This window comes from Cyprinus carpio, chromosome A24 (assembly GCF_018340385.1).
Source record: "Cyprinus carpio isolate SPL01 chromosome A24, ASM1834038v1, whole genome shotgun sequence".
Taxonomy (NCBI): domain Eukaryota; kingdom Metazoa; phylum Chordata; class Actinopteri; order Cypriniformes; family Cyprinidae; genus Cyprinus; species Cyprinus carpio.
This window is the reverse complement of record NC_056595.1, coordinates 19,720,525-19,732,409: the sequence shown is the minus strand read 5'-3', so window position 1 is coordinate 19,732,409 and position 11,885 is coordinate 19,720,525.

The window sequence follows — 11,885 nt, the reverse complement described above, 5'->3', positions numbered from 1 at the left end:
TTTGCATTTAAATCTTTATCACAAGCAATCCCACGGGTCTTAATGAACTTTGTTTTTCTGCCTCCATAAAAGTGAATATATATATTGTTCGCTGCACTGCTGCACACGCACCGCTCCTTGAACGCACTGATGGACCGCAACCTCGTGCAGTATGAACGCTGGAATCCGTTAACATGGGTGCGTAAAAAAATACGTAACGCAGACTGAGTATGTGTGAAACAGGCGTTATAACGTAACACCAGAGCACTACTGTGGCTGCATCCGAAAACTTAAGCAGCTGACTTGCTGCCTCGCTGCCGTATCAGGCAATGACTTTGCAGGCAGCGTTTTTGCACGAAGGCACCTCACGAAACTGATTTTGGACAGGCTTCTGAGGCAGTGTAACGGTTTAATGATCTACAGCTAAATATAGAGAGCTTTGGTGATAACTAAGTGGATATTTCATTACTGCAATATTAATTTCTCGCTAGAAAAATTACATCAAAAGTGGAAAACTTTGATCAAAAAACAAACATTTACACACAAACCTGACCACTGGGAGCGCAACTGTCAGACGCCATCTTTAATTTTTGGCTTAACTGTCACAGAATGGAACGCACAGGATTGTGGGATATCAAAGGCAGCGAAGGATACATCTATGCTGCCTTCAAAAGTCGGCCAGATAAGGGCATCTCAGGAGACAGGAACTGAAGCTAACATTGAATTCGGACGTGCCTTGATGCCTTCCTACCTTGGAATGCGTCCTTAGAAGGCAGCATTTTTCAGTTTTCGGATGCAGCCACCGCTGTCGCTGCTTAGAAGTGCAACATTGTAAAGGGTCCGTCTGAAACAGTGTCCCGCGGCCGCGGCACAGCATAACGTTCCGAACGTTGAGTAATTAAATACATCGGTATGGCGGTATATTAAAAATTAACATCGTAACAAAAATATACACCGGTTTTCAGTGTAAACCGGTATACCGCCCAGCACTAGCTACCACAATTCAAATCTAGTTCAAATTCGGAAACTGATTTGGAATTGAAAAAGGCATTCTCAATTCTGAATGGTGCACAATCCTTTGTATGGTGCTATGGTAACCTTTGATACTTCCTGGTGTTGGGTCTGGTTGCTGTTTATGCTGTTTTGGGGTAGATGGCATTTAAAGTTGAAGCCTTTTTAGGTTGATGCCATTTTGGAGTTAGTGCTTTCAATTGTGGCTGACTCTGTTTTTGGGTTCAGGCCATTTGGAGTTGACAGTATTTCAGGGTTGATGACATTTCGGGGTGCAACCTGGTTGATATCTTTCGAGGATTATGCCTCTTTGGGGTTGAAGGCATTTGCACTTGATAGCATTTCCAGGGGTTAATGTCAACTGAGCTCAAATGACTTCTTCAAGCTGAGGCTGGTCTGCAGTTGATGGAGCTTGGGTTTGATGCCATTTCGGTTGATGTCTTGGAGTTGAAGCTGTCTGATAGCATTTTGGGGTTTATGGTGCTTGGGCTTTATGTCGTTTTGGAGTTTATGCCAACTGAATCCTCTGCTGTTTGCAGATTAAGGTTGATGTTGTTTGAAGCTGATAACATCTTGGGGTTGATGTCTTTTTGGATTTGAAACTATAAGTAAAACCTTTATGGTGTTTAGGGGCAGATGCCAATTCAAGTTTATGCCTTGTGGGGTTGAGGCCATCTGTGGCTGACAACAATTTGTGGTTGATGTCTTCTTGGAGGTGAGGCCTTTTGCAGTCAATGCTGTTTTGGGGTTGAACCCAGTTGAAGTTTATGCCTTTTTGGGGCTGAGGCTTTCTGCGGTTGACAGCATTTTGGAATTGATGACATTTTGAGGTTGATATCAGTTGAGGCTGTTTACAGTTGATGCCAGCTGAGATTGACTCCTTTTTGGATTGTTTCAGGGTTGTTGATGTTTCATGGTTGTTGGTGATTGCAGTCTATGCCTTTTTTGGGAGTTGAGACCATCTGCAGTTAAAAGCATTTTGGGGCTGATGCTGTTAGTTTCACTGCAACATCCTGGGATCTGGACAGCTCCATCTCACAGATGGACCGGCCCTGATGATGTCTGGTCTGGGAAGTCCTCTCATTTTTCTCTCTTCCATCCTTCCTTCCACCTCTCCATCTCCCCTCCCATCTCATCCAACACACAGCGGCTCAATCCTTGGCATCCTCTGTCTCATCCCTCTCAGCTTCTTGGCAACATCAGATCAGCTGCTTCCGAAGAGCATTTCCCGTAAATGTAGCCTACTTTAGATCCAGGATTAGCTGCCAGTGATTCAATAAAGGGCTTTTTTTTTTTGGGATAACAGTAAATGTTGGTTTTGGCAGTTTGGTACAGGACAGTATTTGATGGCATGGGTATACATGCAGTGTTATCAAAAGAGCCAAATTAGCCCTAAGGGAAGAGGTTATTATTTCACAACTGTGTGTGTTCACAAATTAGCATAACAACGACTCACCTCTGGCCATTTTGGCAAGCTCGGTCCAATCGGCTTTGTTGTAGCTGCACATTATGCTGGATATGACAATCTATGGGGGAGAAGAAGCCTAAGTGTGAGATTTCAGCATGGACAGAATTCAAGACCAGGTTTTTTTTTGTCTCATCTTGTGGCCTTTAACAGAGGCCCGTTTCATTGTGCACAAAAGGATTCCCCATCAAGGTCCCATTTCAGCACATTATAAAATGGATCTAAAGGCCATTATCTTGTCTTAAAAAAGCAGCTGCCTTCTTCTTCTCCACCCTCAAAGTCACAAAATCAATATTTATAATTCACAAGACCAGGACAAATCCACTGTTGCGCTGCCTTTATTAAAACAGTATCAAGCCCCAGAGCAGGGTGTTAGATAAGAGCATTTGCTGGATTAGCCTGCGCCGTTTGTTGTTGATTTTTCCCTTTGGACACACAATAAGCCAGTCATAAAACAGGTTACAGAAGGTCTGCTTCTCAAAAAACAACTCCTGGTTTTCAGTAATCACGGACATAAAAAGCTTTTGAAACTGTACTGAGCTTACCATAGCACCAATTCTCCAGAGATGGACTTTCTGCCCACACTTGCTAGTGGAAAGAGTAGCTACCAGGTCAACATTTCAGCACACTGTGTCCCCCATTGTGATATTTCTCCAGGAAAACCTAACCGTGTTAACCGCATATGTGGCCGCACTCCATTATGTGCCATATAGCTGCAGAGATGTGGAGCAAAAACCCTGCAATGAAGGCCAGCCTACCTTGTGTTCCTGGGTCCAACAACGCGATTACATCTAAACTCTTGTCTCTTCAGATGTCCATGACTTACACTCGCCGCTGATGAGGTGGAGGTGGGCGGCACGAGGGACAGTGAAGACTGGTGCTAACAACAGGAGAAGAGGAGTCCAGGGAGACTCGGAGAAAACTGATTTCATGGGAGGATATTAAACTTGGAGGCTGTGTTGTCCCCCTGAGACAAATTTCCGCTAGATATAAATCTCTCAGGCATTACGCTTTCCCAAAAGCAGCAGGCAGTTAGGCACTAAGCTTAGCCCACCTACACAAGAGCAGAAAATAATGCCAAGTTTTAGGGGGCAAATAAAGTTAAAGCACTCTGACATTTACTGCCGAGATTTACAGTGAATTTACAACACTGACATATAAGTGATATTTGATACACCCTGAAATAGTGTTTGGTAATATACCCATAAACCTCAGGCCATCAGTGAGGGCAACAGCGGGGTTCCTAAAGAAGACAAAGAGATCAAATCGCCGCAGGCTTCATTTCAGGTATTATAGGCAAACACGCAGTATTCTGTTTGATTTGGTCTTGACCTTTGCTCTCGTTTTAATGTCAAGTTATTGCAGAACAGCCCTTGAGAAGCTGAAGAGGGATCTAGTTTTAAGTTTATTAACACCAATCCAGCCTGAGCCCCCCAGCTGGAGCGTCACATTAACCGGTGCCGAGGCTGCAGGGTTTGAGGAAGATCAGGGATTACCTGGTTATAAGCTCAATAACCTCCCTCCGGGGGAGTGCCTCCGAACCCACCTTACACTCTAACAAATGTGTCTCCATGGAGATGAGCAACCTGGAGGCCATAAGAGAACATGTGGAGCTATAAGTCCCGCCGATTCTCTAACGCAGTGCTGTGACCATTTCCTAATAATGGGAAAAAAATTGAAGCGTGATAACGGCAAACCACACAATTTGTCCAGTTCAGAGTCACAACAGCCAGAACAGCATCAGCATCCTGATGAGGTTTCTTTTACAGATTTTTTTTAGAGAGCATTTTTTTTTTTTTTTTTTCTTTTAGCGCAGTGGGTGTACAGTACATGTGAGAGATTGTTAGCTGTGAATGCACAAGAACCAAAGCAACGTAAATGTTCGCCAGCCAGACTTCTACCTCTCACACTGACAAATTTAATAGCAGAAACTATAATCGTGCTAACAACACACTCAGAATTTTGTGTGGCAATAGGTACTAAAAAAAGGGACATAAAAACACAAAAAAAACATGCACTCAAACATTTGGTCGATTGAAGCTTAAAAGACAAATTTGAAATCAAAATTTTAATTTTTTTTTTTTTTTATTATTTTATTTTTTTTTTTAGGCATTATTCAGAAAATTCTGGTGTCTATATTCTGGAGTCTTTTCGACTTTTCAATTTTTGAACAATAAAAAATTGCATGAAGAAGCCCCCTGATCCAAAACCTCCTTTGTAAGTGATTTGAAATTCAATCACATTTTTAAGTCATTGAACTGTGCAAGGTTTATCTAGTTTTATTTATATATATATAACTATAATATATATATGCTGATATGACATTTATATTTGGATACTGCCCTCATGAAGAAATAATAATCAATAGTAAAACATCTATGATCCATCTACAGTCTCTGGATATGAAAGATTTATTTGCAGTTAGTTTAATTTTTTTTAGAAAAAAAAAAAAAAAAAAAAAAAAAAGATATATATATATACACATTACACATACCTACATACATACATACTTATATATATATATATATATACAGTATAATAGTATATATATATATATAACATATATATATATATTAGGACATATATCTATCTATATATATATATATAGAATATATATATATACATATATACAATATAATATATATATACACATAGATATATATAATATATATATTTTTTTTTTTTTTTTTTTTGATTGTGCAAAAACTGTGCAGTCCTTTCTTTTTCCCTAGGAAAACATAGCAAAAAACCTACACTCCCTACCCTACACTCATGGCATACAAATATGTCAGCTCAACTTACGTTTTTTAACAGGAAATACACTCGTCAAGCAAATTCTTAGGGTGTCTATGGCAGCAAAGCATATCTCAGCTCAGTCGGGGCCCTTAAAAGGAGCTTCTCTCTTTTTCTCTCTCTACACTTCTCTTCACCTTGCTTTTCAGGAAGAAGCGATTACATCTCTGCGGCTTTCATCCTCAGTACAAAACCACCCCAGTGAATGCTGGGCATCACTTCCATTAGTGCTGACCGTGATTGCCGTCAGAATGTCCTGCAGAAATCAATTAATCCTTTGATATTTCTTGAGCACAAAAAGAAACCCAGATACAAGAATCTTAGAAGTGAACAAATGAGTTGTCATTTTGTAATTTTCAGCAAGCATATTGCCGCTCCGTGCTGCACGATACGACGGCTGAATTAAAAAAAAAAAGTACTTATGGATGGAGCTAGCTCACATCATAAATATTTGGATTTCATTAACAAACATGAGGATCACATTACTATGAATAATAATGGAACAATGAGAAATTAATATTGAAATCATATTCAAATTTTATGACTTGAGAGCCAAACCACTGAGGAAAAGTTGGAGAATACGCTAGCTACCACAGAGAGTCCCATGCAGATTTTACCAAAAGACGAAGACAACCTCCCATACGTTGTGTGAAGAGAAATAATAATTTTCTCTTCTCAACATGTTCATGTCATGAGCATATCTATGTTCAGTAATGCAGAAATAAACAACAGCAGCTGGCTCTAGTTAAAGACTCTAAAGAGCAAGCTGAAGTATTCTTATATTCTTACACCTGGCCAACTAGCAACGGATCCATAAAAAAAATCACATCTCTAACTAGCTGGGACTGTCAACGCTATTATGACACTTCATCTCGTGCTTTCTATTTTTGAATGTGGTCATGCTAGGTAGCCCCGCTGTAAAATCCTGCTCACTGGTCCATTTTCTCAATACAGTGTTCCTTTTGGCTTTCGGTCAAGTGTCATGTGATCTGTGCTTGTGTCCAACTTACATGGTCAGGAAAGTCGCTTTGAGTTCCGTCACACTCTGGCACCAGTAGCCAGCCGTCTTCTCACTGATCAGCTCAATGTTCAGGAAGGAGCCCTGCCCGGGACCAAACATTGGTCCGGAAGTGGTTCCACGCACAATGCGCGGAGACACATTGGTGACCAAATCCTGCATGAAGGGGGAAAAAAAGAGAGAGAGAAAATGTTTGGACAGACTTAAAGCAGTCTACCATTCAGATCAAAAACTCCTTCATAGGTACATGACCTCAGGCCACCTCCATTAGCAACTAATAATAGCGTACTAGAAGGAAAAGACCAACACTGGGAGGCCAGACCTACCAAATTCGACTATCCCAACAGACTCCACTGCTATAAAATATGCTCTGCGGCTATAATTTCTTCATAAAGAAGACAATTACGACCATATTCTACCCCAGAAATTCATGACACAAATTCAATAGCGGTTATTTCTCCTTCCCTCTCCCAGGGGGCTTTAAAGTGGAGCTAAATTCATATTTAATCATACAACGTGTTTGAAATTTGTGCCGGCAGCAGTAGGAAAATGAAGTCTACTTGAACCACAAAAAAGGGTTTTTCACTACACTACAAAACTCATGTAAGTCAGCCGGCATCCATCAGTTCGCACTTTTAATATCGCAGTCCCCTTTCTCACACTTTCCCAGAGTGCACTACATTAGATGGTATACATGAAGCAGGCGGCTTGTCTTTGCGCAAAAGTGCCAGCATCGCCCACGAGCCTGTGATAGAGGTTCTCTGTGCTGCATTCTTTCAAGCTGTGGTTGAAAATTTGTTTTTGTTTTTTTGGCATTAAGAGTAGAGCCAAAGGATTCCTGCCAAACTGCTAAAATAGATTCATCACTGATTGGATGTACAGAGTACAGGTCATCAGTGGCCGGACATAATTCAGGTCACACGGTAAAATTAGAAGCCAAGCTAATGAAGCTGGCAGAGTCGTGATGATCCTGGCATCCAGTGAACAGCTATTGGTTTAATGGCTTTGGTCCTTGATATGAGGTTCCACCAGCCAACGAACTGATGCTCTCACCGATGTAGATGCATCTTCTGGGGTGTCTGGCCAAGAAATCTGTTGTGTCATATTTCAAACCTATGTGCAAACTGAGTTTATATTTACATGTTTTGGCAGCGATGACAAAGAAGAACCTTTTTACACTATAGAGAACCATTAAGAACATTTCCATTAAGAACATTTAACTTCTATGGATTATTAAAATTTAGTAGAAAATGCTTCTTTTAATCACTGTTCCACTGGAAGGTTCTTTGAGGGATCTAAAATTGTTCAAATCACAGTGAAAACACTCTTTTAGAACCTTTATTTTTTAAAAGTGTTCCATGTTAAAGGATCTTCATGAGACTATATATACCAATAAAGAACCTTTATTTTTATTAAGAGTGTATGGTTAATGATATTCTGGTCTCTGGATACATCTCAGGACTCTATCTGATGTAGAAAAGAAATACTGTAGCACAATTCTCCACAAGCCTCATGATCTGAGGTATCATTCATATCTGTAGCTCAAACGGTGAGGGACCCAGATATGCGCTGACCGTTTAATATTGAAGGTTAGGGGTTTGTTCTAATCCCTTAGCAAGCATCATTAATTAAAGACAAAGAAAGACTCGTTTTAATCCAATGTGTCTAAGTCCACGGCGCTAAGAGGCTAAAGGGTTAAGAACATTACATTTTGTGCATTTCGTCTTCTTCTCTTGCTGTGAAAACTGAACCGATAAACTCAACAGAACAAACAAAAGGGAGTGACAGCTTAATCCTTTGAACTCTGATAAACCATCCATCATAATTTAACAGTGTGAGAGGACGATTTGCATATCCTAATTAGAACCTACGCCGTTACAGAACAATTACAATAATGGCACGCAAACTTAATTTTACAACATTTGAAAACTTTTCAAGCCACAGAGACAAGGAACTTTCATTGAAAATGTGATCTAATTAGCATAAATCTGATTTAGAAGTGAGGCTCCAAATGTGTGGTTTGTTTTTTGTATTATCATTACATGATTGATTTGTACACTAATTTTTAATCTTACTGTACATAATAAGTTTATGTATTTCTCGTGCTTGCAAGTAATTAAATCATTATTGTTATTTGCCCATACTTATGCTGAGGGATTTTAAAAAACTTCCAACTCGTAAAATATTAAACGTGTATTTTGTGCTGTGGACATGAGTTGACATCTCGAATCACGCAGGTTGTTGAGAAGAGGTATGAACAGACTTCCCATTTTCACCTGTGAACAATAAAACAGAAAAAACACCAAAGTCATATTTGCAGTAGAGATTATGAGCCATAGTTAGAGATGAGAATATATATAGGCTATGACAAGCAACGCTCTAGTTCACTAGCAACTATCTAGAGATGCACTAAAAACACTTGTAAGCCCTTAGCAACCAGATACCAATGCCCTGGTAACTACACCAAATACTCTAGCTTCATAACAGTGAGTTTATATATATATATACATATATATATTAGAATATATATATATATAATATATATTTATATATATATATATATATATATATATATATGTATATGTATATATGTATATACTTTTAACACTTTAATATTTAGGTGGGTTAACAAACAAAATAAGCAAACATATATACATGAACTAAAACAAAAATATTTATTTAATGGTTACAAAAAAATGCAATAAACACAAACAAACATTATTTAATCATTTTCATTATATACATCACATACATTTTTCATAAAATAAGAATAATAATAACATTAATGATTAGTATTATTATTTATGCATTTATGTTTGGATTTTTAGGTTTTAGGAGTACCCATACAGACAACTTCAAAGATAAAATAGATACCATGGACTAAAAGCCACAACACAAACAAATTTCTGATTTTCAGTGCATCATTGATAAGACAAGGTTTCTGTTCGGACAGTTCCAATCTGCTAGCAGATATTTGCTTCAGATACATTCAAACATTCAAAGTGTCTGGTTCTGCGATTCAGTGTTTGAGTTCTGTCTGATGAGTGACATTTTCATACATGGCTTGTAGTGGTTAAAGATAAGGACACGTTACCCATCCTTCTTTAATGGGAAAAGTGTTGGGCGGCCTTCCAGTCGAAGACTCTGTTGGGAATTCAGACAACCATCCCATGAGCTCCAGGCCAATCTGTAAGTCTATATTTAATGAAGCCGTGACGAACACTATGGGCTGCTGGTCGCTTTGGAGTATCAGGCGAGGGGGTGGAACGAGACATTTAATATTAAGCCACTAGAAACCATGAAAAATTACCCAAAGACAAGAGGTGCTGGCATGCTGAAACAGGTGCCGCACACAGCGACGGGAGATAAGACACGCACGCATACACACGCACCCTTTTCCCATTCTCTCCTTCGCAGCATGGCATCTCAATGCAAATTGGTTCCCAAAGACGAGCGCCGAGGGACATAAGACGTAAATTCATTCCTCTACACAGACCAGAGTGTTAATATGCATGACTGCCACCAGCCAGCACAGACGACGGAAAGGGGATAAAACCTGCCCAGGATGGACATATCATATGGGTTTGTTTCACCTACAGTGGGGTTCAAAAAGTCTAACGAATCACATGTCATAAATCTGAGATTTATTCTCTCTTTTTTTGCCCCCAATTTTAAACCTGAAATTAAATTAAAATAAAAAAAAAAGTAACAAAATTTAAATGACAAAAACTAAGTAATAAACATTTCTTGAATTAGAATTCTACTGCAAGCAATTAAAATGACTGAATTTGAGACTGGCTTTCAAGCGCCAAAAAGGACTGAAAATCCCCATAAAATGTCTATAAATAATGGTCCACTTTCATTCATGATCCGTCACAGATCGTTTTTGCGAACTGGATCAGATTGATTTATCAAAAGATCAGATCTGAATCAGTTAATTAGTATGCAGTAATCATCCACACCTGTTTGTAATCTGGATCAACTCATTCCTTGAAAAGATCTGAATGAAAAGAACCAAAGTTAATAACAAATCTTTCAGACTGGGATTATGAACTGGATGATCAACAATTCAAAATATTGGACTCAAAAGAATCAAATCCGCTTGATTAGCAAACATATCTACTTTTCTTAACTGGATCAACTGATTAATTGAAAATATTCCACTCAAAAAGAAACCAATCAGTCCATTTATTAAACAAATCATTCAGAGGGGTTTTTGTTAACCTGGAGTGTCAAATGATTCATTCAAAGGAATCTGATCTGAAATAAACAAAACAGTCCATTTTAGTGAACAAATAATTCAGACCGTTTGTTGAAAAACTGGGAGTCACCCAAGTTTTTAATGAATCATTCAGACTGGTTTTGTGAACTGAAAGAAACTGATTCACTGAAAAAGCCTTCGACTCCAAAGAACAACTCTAGATCTTCATTAGTTTCGTTATAATCTTTTATAGCACTTCGATTACTTTCATTGTATTGAAATGAGTGGCTAGGAAAAAATGCACAAACAGCCACCTTTTTTTGTTCTACTGAATCAAGGCTCCATGTAGGGGTTTGTTATGTTAATCGTTCAAGCATTTTTCACTGGTGCTCTCAACTTTTGGGTACCCCACTGTACGTTGCCTGACACCCTCTGGCATATGCTGGTTTTTCTAAGAGACCTCTGTCCACGTTTGGGGTTCCACTGACCATTCGCAGTGTGTGACTTGTGAGAAATGGGAGGAAGGACCATTTTTTCTTTTTTTTTTTTTCCCTACAGAGGCTCTGTCTCCCGGTGTCCGCTCACCATTTCATCGGTGTGCTTTTGAGCTTAACAACGTTTTATCACAGCACAACAGGCCCCGTATGTCCCTCCTGTACAACAAAATCACGCTTTTTCAGACAAGCGGACACATGCAAGAGAAACTACTAAGCAAAATGCAGCAGACTACCCGCCGCCGCACTCACACACTCGTGCTAGGCATCAACAACCCGCGGTCCACACACTTTCACATACTAGTAATAGAAACCATATACTGTGTACTCCTGACCTCACAAGCTGCCACAGCTAACAGACTGCATACAAGCAATAGAGTCCGGGAAGTATGATCTATACCATCATAATTGCCACCTGAACACTAAACTCACACTGATACGTTCATTACTGCAATCAAATCTGCATATTTTAGCCATGTTTTTTACAACCACCTTGAACGCAGCAAAGGAATATTCGGTTTCTCCTTACACGTTTCATTATCCCGAGGAAGATGCGCGCTGCTGTTTCCCATCTATCTCTTGCTGCTCACCCCTCTCTAACACGCAGGGGAGATCAAGTGCGGAATATACTGCTCAATGGTCCGATTATATCCCTGCACATTAAACCTATGCAGGCTTGAAACTAATACCATAATCAAATGCTTCTGCTATTCAGAGTCCAGCATCCCGCAGTAAATTGTCTTATTTCCAGAAGATCGACAAAAACTGCAGGGAAAATGCATGCAGGTTTCTTTCTTACCGTCAGTTCTAGGATTTTGAGAACAAAGCAGGCAAGACATTTAACTGGTGCAATCAGGAAAGGCTTTAGGTCTGCACAAGCTTTTCTGTAGTTGCTGCTTCTGCTGTTTTAATACAAATAAACAA